At 36.8% G+C, this 13,255-nt stretch overlaps 1 pseudogene; it reads left to right on the forward strand.

The window, feature by feature from the left end:
* LOC149169816 (uncharacterized) overlaps positions 1-9,744 on the forward strand; it is an 82,075-nt pseudogene extending 72,331 nt beyond the window's left edge.
* The last annotated feature ends 3,511 nt before the right edge of the window (positions 9,745-13,255 follow it).

Below are 13,255 nucleotides of genomic sequence, written 5' to 3' on the forward strand. Positions count from 1 at the left end.
GTTTTGTGGATGGAGACAATATTGTTGTATGATAATATTTCAATAGCTAAGATATGCATATTTACAAGAAAATAATTTGTAGGTTTTAATATTCTACAAAAATTACCTACAAATGAATTCTAGAAAAAAATAGAAAATATATAATGACAAGAATAGAAAATATTCACAGAGAATGTTCCCCTGTAACCCAAAGTCAAGAAAGCTAGATTTCTTTTTCATTATATTCCTTTCAATGATGCAATAGATTATATACATGTTGAAGCATTCATAAAACCCCAATCCATTAACCCTGGATTAGAACATAATCATAGTTTCCTTAACTAGATCTGTCAAATAGCAAGGGAAAAACCATCATGCGTAAAACCATGGGTGGGTCTACCCAAACATCCTTGGGTCCACCCATACCATCCTTGGGACCACCCGCCCTTTGACCCCCAACTACGCTCGACACATTGTAATGACACAAGAAGCTATTTTTTCAAACAATATAATATATACCCAACATTCTCTCACTTCTTTTTTCCTTTTCACATTGGGGACCATTGGAGTACATAGTCGCGACTCTAGGGCCACAATGCCCATTGCTTCTCTACACCAAGAAAACTTATCGATTATCGTAGACTTTGTCAATCCATCTAAACATTCTTCAAAGTGTGCACCTTTACCAACAACATACTTTTGTCTTCAACCATATCCCTCATAGAGTGGTACCAAAAATCAATGTGATTTTTCTTTGAATGATAAGTAGGTTTTTGACAACAAAATAATACCTTAGTTGTCACAATCTATCCTTATACCTCATTGTTTCAACCCCATACTAGAACACAATATTTGTAATCAAATTGCTTCCTTTCCTTCATGAGTGGCTACAATTTATTCAACCACTATAATTGAAAGTGCCACTATAGACTATCTATTTCTAATCTAATTGATTTCTCCTCTAAATAGGTTACACACATTCACACTTGTAGATACTCTTTGATCTAAATCTCCAGCCTAGTTAGCATCAACAATGCCACATATGTCAATGCTTTGTCTAATCATGGCATTCCTTGGTAGCATAAACCATAATCATTAGTGCCATGTAGATACCTGAAAACTGACTTTACTGTTGTCTAATGCTCCTTCCTTGGTTTTGACATAAACCTACTCAATACTCCCACTACATGTGTAATGTTTGGTCTTATATAGATCATTGAATAAATCAAAATACCAACTTCCCTCACATATGAAACATAGGATATGTTCTTCCTCTTCCTATGTCCTGGGACACAGTTCTACATATAACCCTAGACCTATAGGAATAGGAATATTTGCTGGTTTATTATCATACATATTAGGCATGTACAATATTCTCTCGAAGTAATTCCTATTGTTTAACTAGATCTTCCTCTTTTCATGATCTCATTTAATTTTATCTCCAAAATGAAGTTTGTACCACCAAGATCCTTCATGTTGAATTTAGGGGACAATGGTTTCTTCACATCGTGAATAATTTCTCTCTCATTTCCAATCAGCAACCTATCATCCACATACAAGACCAAATATGTAACATGATCACCAATTAATTCAAAATAAATGTGTTGATCTACTTTTCTCCTTCTACATGTAAGTCCTAGCATATATGTATTAATTTTTTGATACCACATCTTTCTTGAATTCCTTAAACCATACAAATACTTTTTTAACTTGTATACTAGTTATTTCTTACCCTTCAATGAAAATCCTTCTGATTGCTTCATGTAGACCTCTTCTTCCAAATCCTGATGAAGCGACGTTATCATCACAACCATCTGTACTACCTCAAAAAAAAAAATTAACAACAAATGACAAAATTAATATATTGGAATATAACATGGAAAAATGAGAAACAAATGTCCCCATCATGAGTTTCTGTCATGTGGGAATAACGTTTATCTACTAATCAAGCTTTGTATTTCTCCACTTTTCCTTATGTATTCTTCTTCTTCTTCTTCTTAAACACCCATTTATTGCTAATGGGCATTTTTCTAGCTAGGATCTTCACGAGTTCCCAGCCTTATTTTTGTCTAAGGCTTATATTTCATTAATCGTGGCTTCTTTCTAGAGTTGTCATCCTTTGAGTCGAATGAACCTAGATAGTTCTGGGATCATCATCAGGAATAGATAAAGAAAAAATTGAACAGAAATTAGATGGTGAATACCTCACTATCTACCTTGTTTCCCAAACTAATCTCCTCAAAATTGGAGTGTGCACCTCTTCCCCTTCTGATTCCTATTCTTTCGTAAAGTTCAATTCTTTCTCCTTGGTAGGAATTCCTATTTCATGACATCCTTCACTTCTTTAAATACCACATCGTGATTCTACACAACCTCCTTTCTATTTGGGTTTGAAAGTGTGTAACCTTTTAAACCATATTTATATGCAATAATGTAACATCCCTCTGTTGCGGTAAAACCACTCTAAGTAGACTAAGTTGGGTTAGAAATAATGGTGGAAAAGCCATAAATTAGTAATAAATGGTTATTTAGTAATAAATTAAGAAATGAGATGTATGATGGGCCTCTAAATTAGACATAAATTAAGGCCCATGCCTCTAAATTAAAACATAAATTAAGGCCTATGACCATCCTTCAGCACATTAAACCTCTCTTTTTGCATTGGGTAATTTATTTTTAACTTTAATATATTCATTAGGAAGGTTTATGAATAATAGAATATTTGTGCCTATTATTATTTATTTTTCTGGAATATTATGATAATATTGGGCACATTATGAAGAGCTGGAGGGGGAGATAATTTAGAGACTTGTTCCCTACTACTCGAGGATCAATAATAAATAATAAAGTCAACAATATATTATGGAATTATGGCACAAATTTTGGAACTCTAATGATTGAGAAAATCTAGGAATGTGTTCCCTCCCATTTAATGCAAATTCCTAGTATTGGGGACTAGATCCACTAATCAAGAGATATTGGTGGGGAAAGCTTCCTCCATTCACGGGGAATGATTCCTAATCATTGTGTATAAGTAACAAGTGGAATTTTCCTCTAGGGAGTTTTTCCATTAGTGTTATTGTGGAGAGAGCTTGTATTCTTACAACTCCATTGTATTTTCTTGTAGAGATGTAATTCTATTGATGAAAATAATGATGATTGCTGTCATGTTTAGCTTCTAAATCTTGTTCTCCTAAATAGGTCTTTGATTTTCCTTGGGCTTGGCCATCCCAAGAACCTCAGAGCCTTTTTGTATCATTTTCTTTCCTTCTTTTCATTGCTTATTCACATGCATCTCTAATTTGTATTCATTTCTATTTCTGCATTTAGTATTAATAATTTCTTGTTGTAGGATTGAGTTAAATGGTTGATGTAAGTTATTTTGTAAGATCATGAGAAGTATTTCATCTTTGGAAAAGCTTTGGAAATTCATGGAAATCATTGCGCTTTTTGGATTAGTCTTCTTATTCCCAAATCTAGATTGTTGGACCTCCTTTTTAGCAAAGAACAGTAAATTTCTGTTGTTTTTTAGAGCATGCTAAAAGATTCAATCATGTTGGTTCCACTTGAATTAGATCAAAAAAAAATTCTGGTTCATAACAAAAGTTACCCCATTGCATTTGCACTTTATTTGGTTAGGAATTTTTTATATTTACTAGCTCACTAGTTCTCAAATTTCTAGATTTTCCGACTAGTAATGTTTTTATTATTTTTGCATGGGTCAATAGAGGTCTTTCTGAGTGATTCCACTTGGAATGAGTACCTAAGACAACCTAGTTATTACCAAAATTTGTCCCATCCAATTTTTATTTGATTTTGTTGGTCATTCAATGCATTATATTAAATTTGTACATCCTGTAGGAAATGAGGGGATCATGTAGGAAATCACTGTAGCATCCTGTAAGAAAGCCTGTTTTGAGGCCAAATTGAGGAAAAATCTTCTAGGAAGCTAGCAAAGGGTCCCTACTTTTCTCCCAAGCCTTCCGACCATTCAGCATTATCCCCAAGCTACCTGCCACTTCACTAAAGGATAATAGCTTTCACACTCTCACATGAAAAAAGACAAAAAGAAAAAAAAATATTTTATTCATTTACATGCACATCAGTAGAAGGTTTGATGGTTTGAATCTGCATGCTTAGGTAAGTAGAATTGGATACATGTTAACTTAGCATTATTTTGAAGAGAAACCTCTTAGAAGTTAGTTAGAAAATGGTGTGTTTTAGGATTTGATTTCATTCTCTTTCCTTGTACTTTCTTTCTTGCAATAGGTTAAGGTTCCATTTCAAACATTTCATTTCCTACAATCAGTTTAGGATTTGACTTCAGTACATGAACTCCATTACATCATGACATCAAGGGAAAGACACATTGTATGCCGCACATATAGGGTTGATACCTCTTATGTTTGTATGAACCCCGGGTTGATAAGTAAAGCCGGTAGCCTTGTGAGTTGAAACACTCTTGTTGCAATACTGAGGCTCATCATTTTTTGGTGCCATTTCCGAGGAAGTGTCAAAGTATGCATTGTTTTCCTCCCTAGTTAATTCATTTCTTTTTACATTTTGAAAAAAAAAGGAAGATATTTTCATTATCCATATTTCATTTCAAAAGTAGAAAAATGCATTGCATTAGTGTTTTCATTCAATCATAAAAACAAAAAAGAAATCTCCAACACCAAACCCACCCCCCAATTGATCATGTGGTGCAGTAAGAGCCACATCACCATTCACTTTTGTAGGTAGAAGAAGAAGAAGAGATGCTAAAGAACGTAGAAGAAACATATGGAGAAGATGACAAGGAGGAAGATCCTCTTGGATTTCCCATTCAAGATATGGATATCAATATGCACATGAAGAAAATCCCTCCATATTTTCTTCAAAATTTCATGGTCTAAGGTCAAAGGATCTGGAAACATGGTGTGTTGAAAATTGTAACTAGGTTTGGTCTTCATAATGACTTGATTGTAATCATGTCATTGTATATTCCTTCTAAAGAAAGAAAAAGAAATTATATTTTATTTTGGAGTATGGGTTTCATACTCAAGTTTGAGTAAAAAACATGTTCTTCGTGCTTTTAGGTTTTCTAGGTCTTTCTAGGATAGAATAATATTGGTCATGTATCATAGTCCCAATTGGACTCATTGTAATAAAGAAAGATATTTATTTTATCAAGAAAAAGCCATTTTGTATCCCAAGACCAAGTCGGCCCAAGAGCAGATCAAGTCGGCCTAAGGTAGGGCTATTCGACCCCTCAAAAAGGCTATAAATACAAGGAGCTGGACCTCATTTGGATCAATCACTCATCACAAGTTTGTTCTGCAGTAGCAAAGGCGAAGAAGAGCTAAAGGACGAAGGAAGCAAGGAAGAATCAAAGCTTCTTAGGCTAAATCTCTCTCTATCTCTCCCCTTGTTCACACGTGCGAAGTTAGGGTTTTTGTGCAGCTGCAGTTGTAGGAGGTCGAAATTGCAGGGCCAAAATTCTGAGGAGTAGTTGCGAGACCGAAATTCTAGGACAAAGTTGCTTGAGACTATTTGAAGATATTATGGTTACTTATTCAAAACTCAAGAACTGAGATTGTTTCCGACAACTTTGAAGGATAGAACTCTTAAATGGTTCATGAGTTTAAGGACTAATTCAATAAGATCATGGAATGATATGCAAAATATATTTATAGAAAAATATAAAGATCATGAACTTAAAGATTAAATCTTTAGAATGAATCAAGGAGAAGATGAGAGTCCAGAGGATCTAATAGAGAGGTTCATGTATAATCTTAAGATGGAAAAACTACATCATTTAGGATCCGGCACACTAAAAACCCTCTCACTTAGAAAAATTAAGGATTAGTGGATTGATCTCCTTAATCTCATAAGTAGAGGTGATGTATATCAATTATCATTCGAGGAAATTTGTGAAACATGCAAACACATATCAAGAGGAAAAACAAGAGTAGGTAAATCAACATCAAGATCGATAAGTCGAACTAAACATGGAAATTTTTTTGATGACTTTAAAACATAAATTCTTAGAAAACTAACTAAACAAGTAGAAATGTTAAGCATACAAAATGAGAAAAAATATTATGTTTGTGTTTTCCATGAACAATCACATGATGTTAAATGTTTCTCTTCATTACTAGGGTTGAATGAAGTTCACCAAGAGGGCAATGGAGCAAGTCAATTGCCAATTCAACAATGTTATGTAGCTCCAAGAGGACCATGGTAGCCTATTCAGCCTGATATGATGCAAGAGCCTAATTCACAATTTCAAGCTTATGCATATCCACCTCAGAATAATTGGAACACACCCTTTCCTTGGCAACATTGGCCATCTCAACCCCAAAACTAATCTTGGCAATAAGGTTGGCAAGGAACTGATGGGAGCCATCCACGATATCCTCCGTATTTTCCTTAATATCGTCCATACCAAACTCCATGTTATCCTTAGAATTCACCTCCACCACAACCACAACCCCATTCACATCCATCTCAAATATACACGCCCACTCAACTACCTATACCACCATTTCCAAACCCACACATTGAAGTAGCTTAGCCCACTTACAATGTTGAGGTACAACACTTCCAAACAAATCCTCTTGAACTCAATGGTATTCAACATAGCTCAGGAAGAGTTTTGAAAAAAGGAGATCATCTTAATATCATTGAAGGACCACATCCAAAAGAATAAAATTCAAATAAGAAGACCATAGAATGATGGGCTACGATTGATGGAGAGAAAACATCAAAATCAAAGATCGAGAGAACTCTCTCATGATTACCATCAAATCCTCCATGTATTCAAGAGAAAAATCAACAAAAAGAGGAAGATTTGAAGGTCATAGTAGAACAAGACATGAAGAATGATCCAGATCAGCAAAAGGACCAAGGACATCACAACTATATTGAAATATGGTTCAAGACAATCACTAAGTTGTAGCGTCACTCTCTTCCTCAACTATGCTTGATCCTTTCAAAGTCAAATAATTTTGTCTCTGAAATCCAAGTACATGTCAAAGCATACATTTCAAGCCTCCACATCATTTTGTCTATAATCTTCATGTGCACATGGCTCCATTGGAAATATTCTTATGCTTGAAATTGATTTTGTTTTTCAGGTAAGGTACGGTAGAAGAGAAAAAAAATGAAAAATAAGAGAAAAAATAAAAATCTAAGGTGAAAACCTCCTTGGAGGTCCCTTAGATTAGCTCATTTATTGAAAACCTCCATATGGCAATCAATGGGTTGAAAAAATAAAAAAGAAAAAAAAGGAGAAAAAGAAAGAAGATCCAAGGTGAAAACCTCCTTTGAGAAGCCTAGGCAGACCTACTAGTTGAAAAACTCATTGGGGCGGCTAGTAGGCCTAGAAGAAAAAAAAGAGAAAAAATAAAAGAATCATTGCTCCATGCATGCATGTACTCTCCAACATCTACAAGCAACAAGAACAAGTTGGTGCTAAAAGGAAAATTGGTCAAGCTTAGTCAAAAGAAGTCAAATTTTTACTTTCTCCTACTTCGCCCAAATGCTTCTGTTAGTGTCAGCCTTTGCAGCCTTTCTCCAGTGATCAAACATGCTCTTACAAAGTGATTTTAATGTGTCAAGGTCAAATTTTGTCATTTCAGTGAGTCTTCAAGCAAAATTTGGTCACTAGGCATTGGGTCTAGGGTTTGATTTTACCCTTGTCAAAGTTGTCCAAATGGCGGTCCATGTCACAGTTCAGATGAGTGTACCATCATTCAAAGAGTTGTAATTATCATTTCAAGTCCCACTGGGTCATTTTACACCTTTTTCATGCTTCAGTTGCACCTAGGTAAGGTCATTTCCCTCTCCTAGGGTTTTGAAGGCAATTTCTCTTGATCAACCAAATCATCGGCAAAACTTGTATCCGGATGTTCATACACCTTCCCCTATCCTTAAAGTACCTTATCAAACACTTCCCATCACTGAGATCCCCCAAATTCCTCATTTTCGCACAAACCCTAGTTTCTTGCTACAACCTGGCAATTTTCTAGGTTGGACCTGTATTTTGCCTTTCTGGACCCCTTCCCCTCACTCAATTCTAGAGATTCCACTTTACCCTACTTCCTAACATCCCTCCCTACTTCCCAAAATTTCCTGAAGAATTTAGAAGCTCCCTATCCCCTTCATTTCGCTTCATTACGACAAATCCCTTGTTCCACACATTGGGGTAGGTTTCATTCAAATGATGTTTCTGAGAAATCAATGATGAATTTATGAAAAATGATAGAGGTTTTTGTCCAAAATAGGCCAAGGAACAAAAAACTACTTCACTTTTTACACAGGTGTCATGGTTTTAGAGAAATGTCAGAAATACAATTGCCTCAGGAGAATTGATGCATCTCTGAAGTGACCTTGGGAAAATCAAGTTTTCTCCTAGCTAAGTTGGCCAAATGACTTGCTTGATGAGTCAAATGATAAATAGACACAACGATATTTCCAATGAGATATCATGTGCTCAATTTGGAGTTGATAAAGGCATTCAAAAGTTAACTGTAACAGCACTCTTCCTTGAGGCAGCCTCACTGGGCACATTTTGACCAGTCTTAGGATATTTGACTTTTGACAGGGAAGATGAACTCTAAATTGCAAAATTTTGGTTGGGTTGGAAATTAGACTCAAATTCCTTTCCAACGAGCTATCTTTTACCCAATTTGGACACCAGGAAGGCCTCCAAAAGTCACCTGGAAAAGAGAGCGACGCACAGAGGGAGCACGGTGCACTGGGAGAGATTTTCTAGTGTAAATTTACACTAGCGCGGCGCACATGGAAAGTGCGGCGCATATAGCGAGGAAAGCATGAAAATTATAAATTCACTCAAAAATCTCCTAAATTCACATTGATACAAGTTTCAACAGGTGATGTTCAGGCAAATATTCCACCAAGGGGATGGAATTCATATGACTCGTTTTCATGGATTACCTCCAAAGAACAGTGTGTACAGAATGCTCAGATTGCTTCCCAAAAGCTGCTACAACATGGTTATGAGGAAAATAGAAGAAGGATCATCTCAAAATTCTCCAGGATTTGATATCTTAGATTAATGGGGAAGGCCAATCCTAGATCCCACAAGATGGCCATCTTCAAAAGGAGGCAAAGGGTTCAAGGAGGTTGCAGATAATGTGCATAAGATGGGTCTCAAGTTTGGCATTTATGTCAAGCGTGGAATTATTACTCAAAGAAGTTAATGCTAATACTCCAATCATGGGATCCTAGGGTGTCCCTTATGAAGAAGGTGGGAAGATTTGGCATGCTAAAGACATTGGTCTAATCAATCAAACTTGCTACTGGATGCCTGCATGTTCATGAATGTTCAAACTAACCTAGGAGCTGGGGGGGCTTTCCTCAGATCATTATATACCCAATATGTTGAATGGGGAGTTTATTTTGATCTTAAAAGAGCTTGATCATCCTATGGTGTACTCTTTCTCACCTGGAAGTGATGCTACACCACAAATGGCCATACAAATAAACTATTTTGTCAATATGTATCGAATAACAAATGATGATTGGGATAACTGGAGTGATGTAGAGTTCCACTTCGATGTGTCAAGAGATTTTTCTAAATCTAATTTGATATGAGCAAATGGTTTAAGGGGGAAGTCTTGGCCAGATTTAGACATGCTTCCACCTGGATGGTTAATTGACCTTGGTGTAAAAGAAGGTCCACATCGTTTTAGCAACCTTAATTGGGATGAACAAATAACTCAGTTGACTCTATGGGGATGGCAAAGTCTACACTCATGAGGAGGATACCCACAGTGATTCACCAATAGAGTTACATGTACCCAGGAGGCCTCATAGAGCTGGCAAAACATCTGTGAAGACCAACAGGCTGCCTAAAGAAGCCTAAATGAAAGGACACCTATTCAGTGGGAGATAGAGGCTGATTGAGAGGTTTGGCTCGAGAGGATCCACATCCACTTAGAGAAGCTGTTGGAGAAAGAAAACAAGGACAGGGACATGCTCAAGCACATGAAAAATCACTATTGGGCACGGAACAAGGTTTGCAAGGCACGAATAAGGAATTTCAGGGCAAACCTAAGGAAGGCATCAAAAGGGAAAAAGAGGCAAAAGAAAAAGATCAGCTTCGAATCTTGGTTGAGGATTCCTTGGCACATCATAGCACCCCATAAAGAACCTCTAGCCCAAATTTCAAGGAATTTGGGGGATTTTTGGTTGCATGGTAATTTTTTGGGCAAAAAACAGGGATTTTCTCCCTGTGCGCCATGCCACTGGCACGACCCTAAAATTGTAGAGCTCCAAATGAGGAATGGTTTGCATTTTTAGATTCAGCATGGAAAATCATGACTACTAGTGTCTGGGCAAGAAATTTTGACAAGATCTGGGTCTCCTAAAGGTCAAAAAACACCCAAAAATGGCCTCTCTGCCACTTTTTTGACACAAAAAAAATAGTCTTGGGAGAATGGATATTTGGAGGGACAAATGAGCACCAAATTTAAAAATTCTAGTTGGGTTAGAAAGTAGACAGGATAGGCTTTCCAAAAAGCCCACTTGGGCACATTTTGGACACCTGCAAGTGCCCCAAAACAGGCCCCAAATTAGTGTGACACACAGAGAAAATGGCGCGGCACACAAAGGAAAAAATTGCCAATTTGCTTCCATTTCACGAAATTTCGGTTCGCGACTTCTCCAAGTGGGCCTGCTCATCTACACTTCGGTCTTTTGGCACCAAAGGCGGCATTTAAAGTATTTTCTCTCCAGATGGGTTTCTATCCAAGTGGCGAAGGAAGGCAAACGGTCACCAAGGCCAAATGTCATGTTTGTAACGCTGCACCTGTAGCTGATGGTTGGCTCTTCATCTCCATTTTCTAATGATTCCAGTAATTCCCCAACCCTTGGGCATTCTATCTCTTCCTTACACATTCTATATATTGTATGCAAGCTATTTGCAAAGGGTTGGTTGGCTTGTAACTTCCGGGAGACTTTGGGAAAGAAACTCTGTTTCTGCACTGTGTCTTTTGACAGAGAATTAATGAAAGGTAGCGACTATGTTTCATAAGATTCTTGTGGTTGTGAGTGTAGCAAATGTGTTATGTTTTCATATGAACTTTGTTATGTTTCATAATTCAATTCATGCTCATTTCCAGTGAAATTTTCTGAGTGAGATTAGGTAGAATTCAATTTTATTGCTCTGCCTGTGGGAAAATTTCATGTCCAGTGTTATTCTTCTGTTGAAAAGGATTCATGCGACTATGCCCTTTTCACTTTCTTCAGCAATATTTTCATTTTGCGTTACCTCAAACTAAAATTGCTACACTTTCCACCTGCCTTGCCTCACGGAATAATCTGTGCTTTCATATTCAATTCTCTGTTCTTAGCAGATTGTTGGTCCCATATCGTCCCAGAAGCTCTGTCATTCATGAAAATTGTTTCCCGAATCCCTATCCACTTACTAGCCTAAGGTAAATATTTCATTGTAAGTCATCTCAGACCGTTTTTGATTATCTATTCACTTAGCATGACCCGGAGAGAGCCCTCTCCTCTTCTGGTAGGGCTAGCTACCAGACTGAGCGTGGTTTGTGGTTACCCTAATTTTTGCCTTCCTTCAGCCTAAGGTAGATTTAGGTGCTAACATAGTGGCGACTCCACTGGGGAGGAAAATGGTTTTCTTGAAGATTGTTTTTTCCCAATACATCTGTCAAGCTTAGATCTGATGGTTGATGGTGAACAACGATCAGACATAAGAAGACGGTTGAAATCATTCACCTGGCGACTCCATTCACTGAAGAATCCATGCAATTAGTCCTTCATGGTGACTCCACTGTAGAGGGATCAGTAGCTTTTGAGATTTCTTAAGATGGATCGGATTGTAAGAAGATATGCTCCCATGAGTCGAGATCACATCCCCAGTTTTCCAAATAAAATGCCCAAGGTAGATTGGTCAAAGAATTTGCTTGTGTTCAGAAATGTGGAAGGTAATGACGCTGCTCTTCATCTGGTGAAATTTCACATTCACATGCATAAATTAAAGATCGATTTTCCTGAAGATTGTTTGATGAAAATGTTTATGGCTACTCCGGAAAACGAAGCCCGATCCTGGTATGAAAGTTTGCTACCTGCTTCCATTTATTGTCTAAAGGATTTTAATTCAATATCCTTTGAGAAGTATAAAGAATCTTATCCATCATTAAATATAGTTCATGACTATTGCAAACATGCTTCTACTTTTATTGAAAGCCTTGAAAAATATTATGAAGATGATAATTTCATGGATGATGAGACGATGGAAGCCCTGTATGAAAATCCCTTTCAGCGGCGTAAAGACGATCATGAAAATTTGCAGCATGATCAAGATTGTAGTACGGTGGAAGATGAAAGAATTCTGCATCTTGACAGTCAACATGAATTATATGAAATAGATCAGCAGGTTCAAGAGTTCCATATGGCTGAAGTTGATGAAAGAAAAAGTGTCAGTTCAGATTTGTCAATAGAAGAAGACGGCATGCAAGTAAGTTCAGTTCTAATTTCAGAATGTGATAATGTCAGGACAGCTATTTCAGTTTCAGATTCAGACTGTGATGACCAAGAATTCCTAGTACGGAATCCTATGAAAGAGAACTCTACTGCTGAAATCATCTGGGATGAAGAATACAATGTTTTGGATCCAAATGTTCTTAGTTCATTAGAATACAGCCTTCATGAGGAGGTAATCCAGTCAGTGTATGAAAAACAAGATCAGACCTTCATTCAATACATTCACACCACAGAAGATCAAAACATTCAAGATTTCCATTCAGATTCCTCTTCATATGTTTCATGTGTTGAAATGTTTTTCCAAGAAGATATCTATTCATCTACCTGTTCAGAGTTTTTTGAAGCCCAGGAGCATAGTTTTACTGAAGCACATGATGAAGGAAGATCAGAATTTGAAGCAAAGGACACCTTGTTTCTTCAGCAGGAAGAAAATCTTCATGTTCTTCAAGATCCAATGGCAGATTTATTGCAGTCAGCCATGAAGGTGATTATTGCAGTATTCGATGATGAAGGAGATCAGGGTCAATTAGTTTTTTGGATGCTCAGTTAAAATTATCTATTGTTGACCAGAAGATCTGATCAGGAGAATCAATCAAGGAGGCATCTTGTTGAGCTAATTTGTGTACCTAAATTAACACAATTATTTCTTATCAATCCGGGTTGTTTATGCTTTGAGGCAAGTTCACTATATGTGAAGATTAGATGTAATCAAACCTTGAAAGATAAGTTATTCAAAAGCTAGAAGTAATACATTCTATAA

This window comes from Pinus tabuliformis, chromosome 4_2 (genome assembly GCF_031772625.1).
Source record: "Pinus tabuliformis cultivar Carrire ecotype Pingquan chromosome 4_2, CPIR1, whole genome shotgun sequence".
NCBI classification, from domain to species: domain Eukaryota; kingdom Viridiplantae; phylum Streptophyta; class Pinopsida; order Pinales; family Pinaceae; genus Pinus; species Pinus tabuliformis.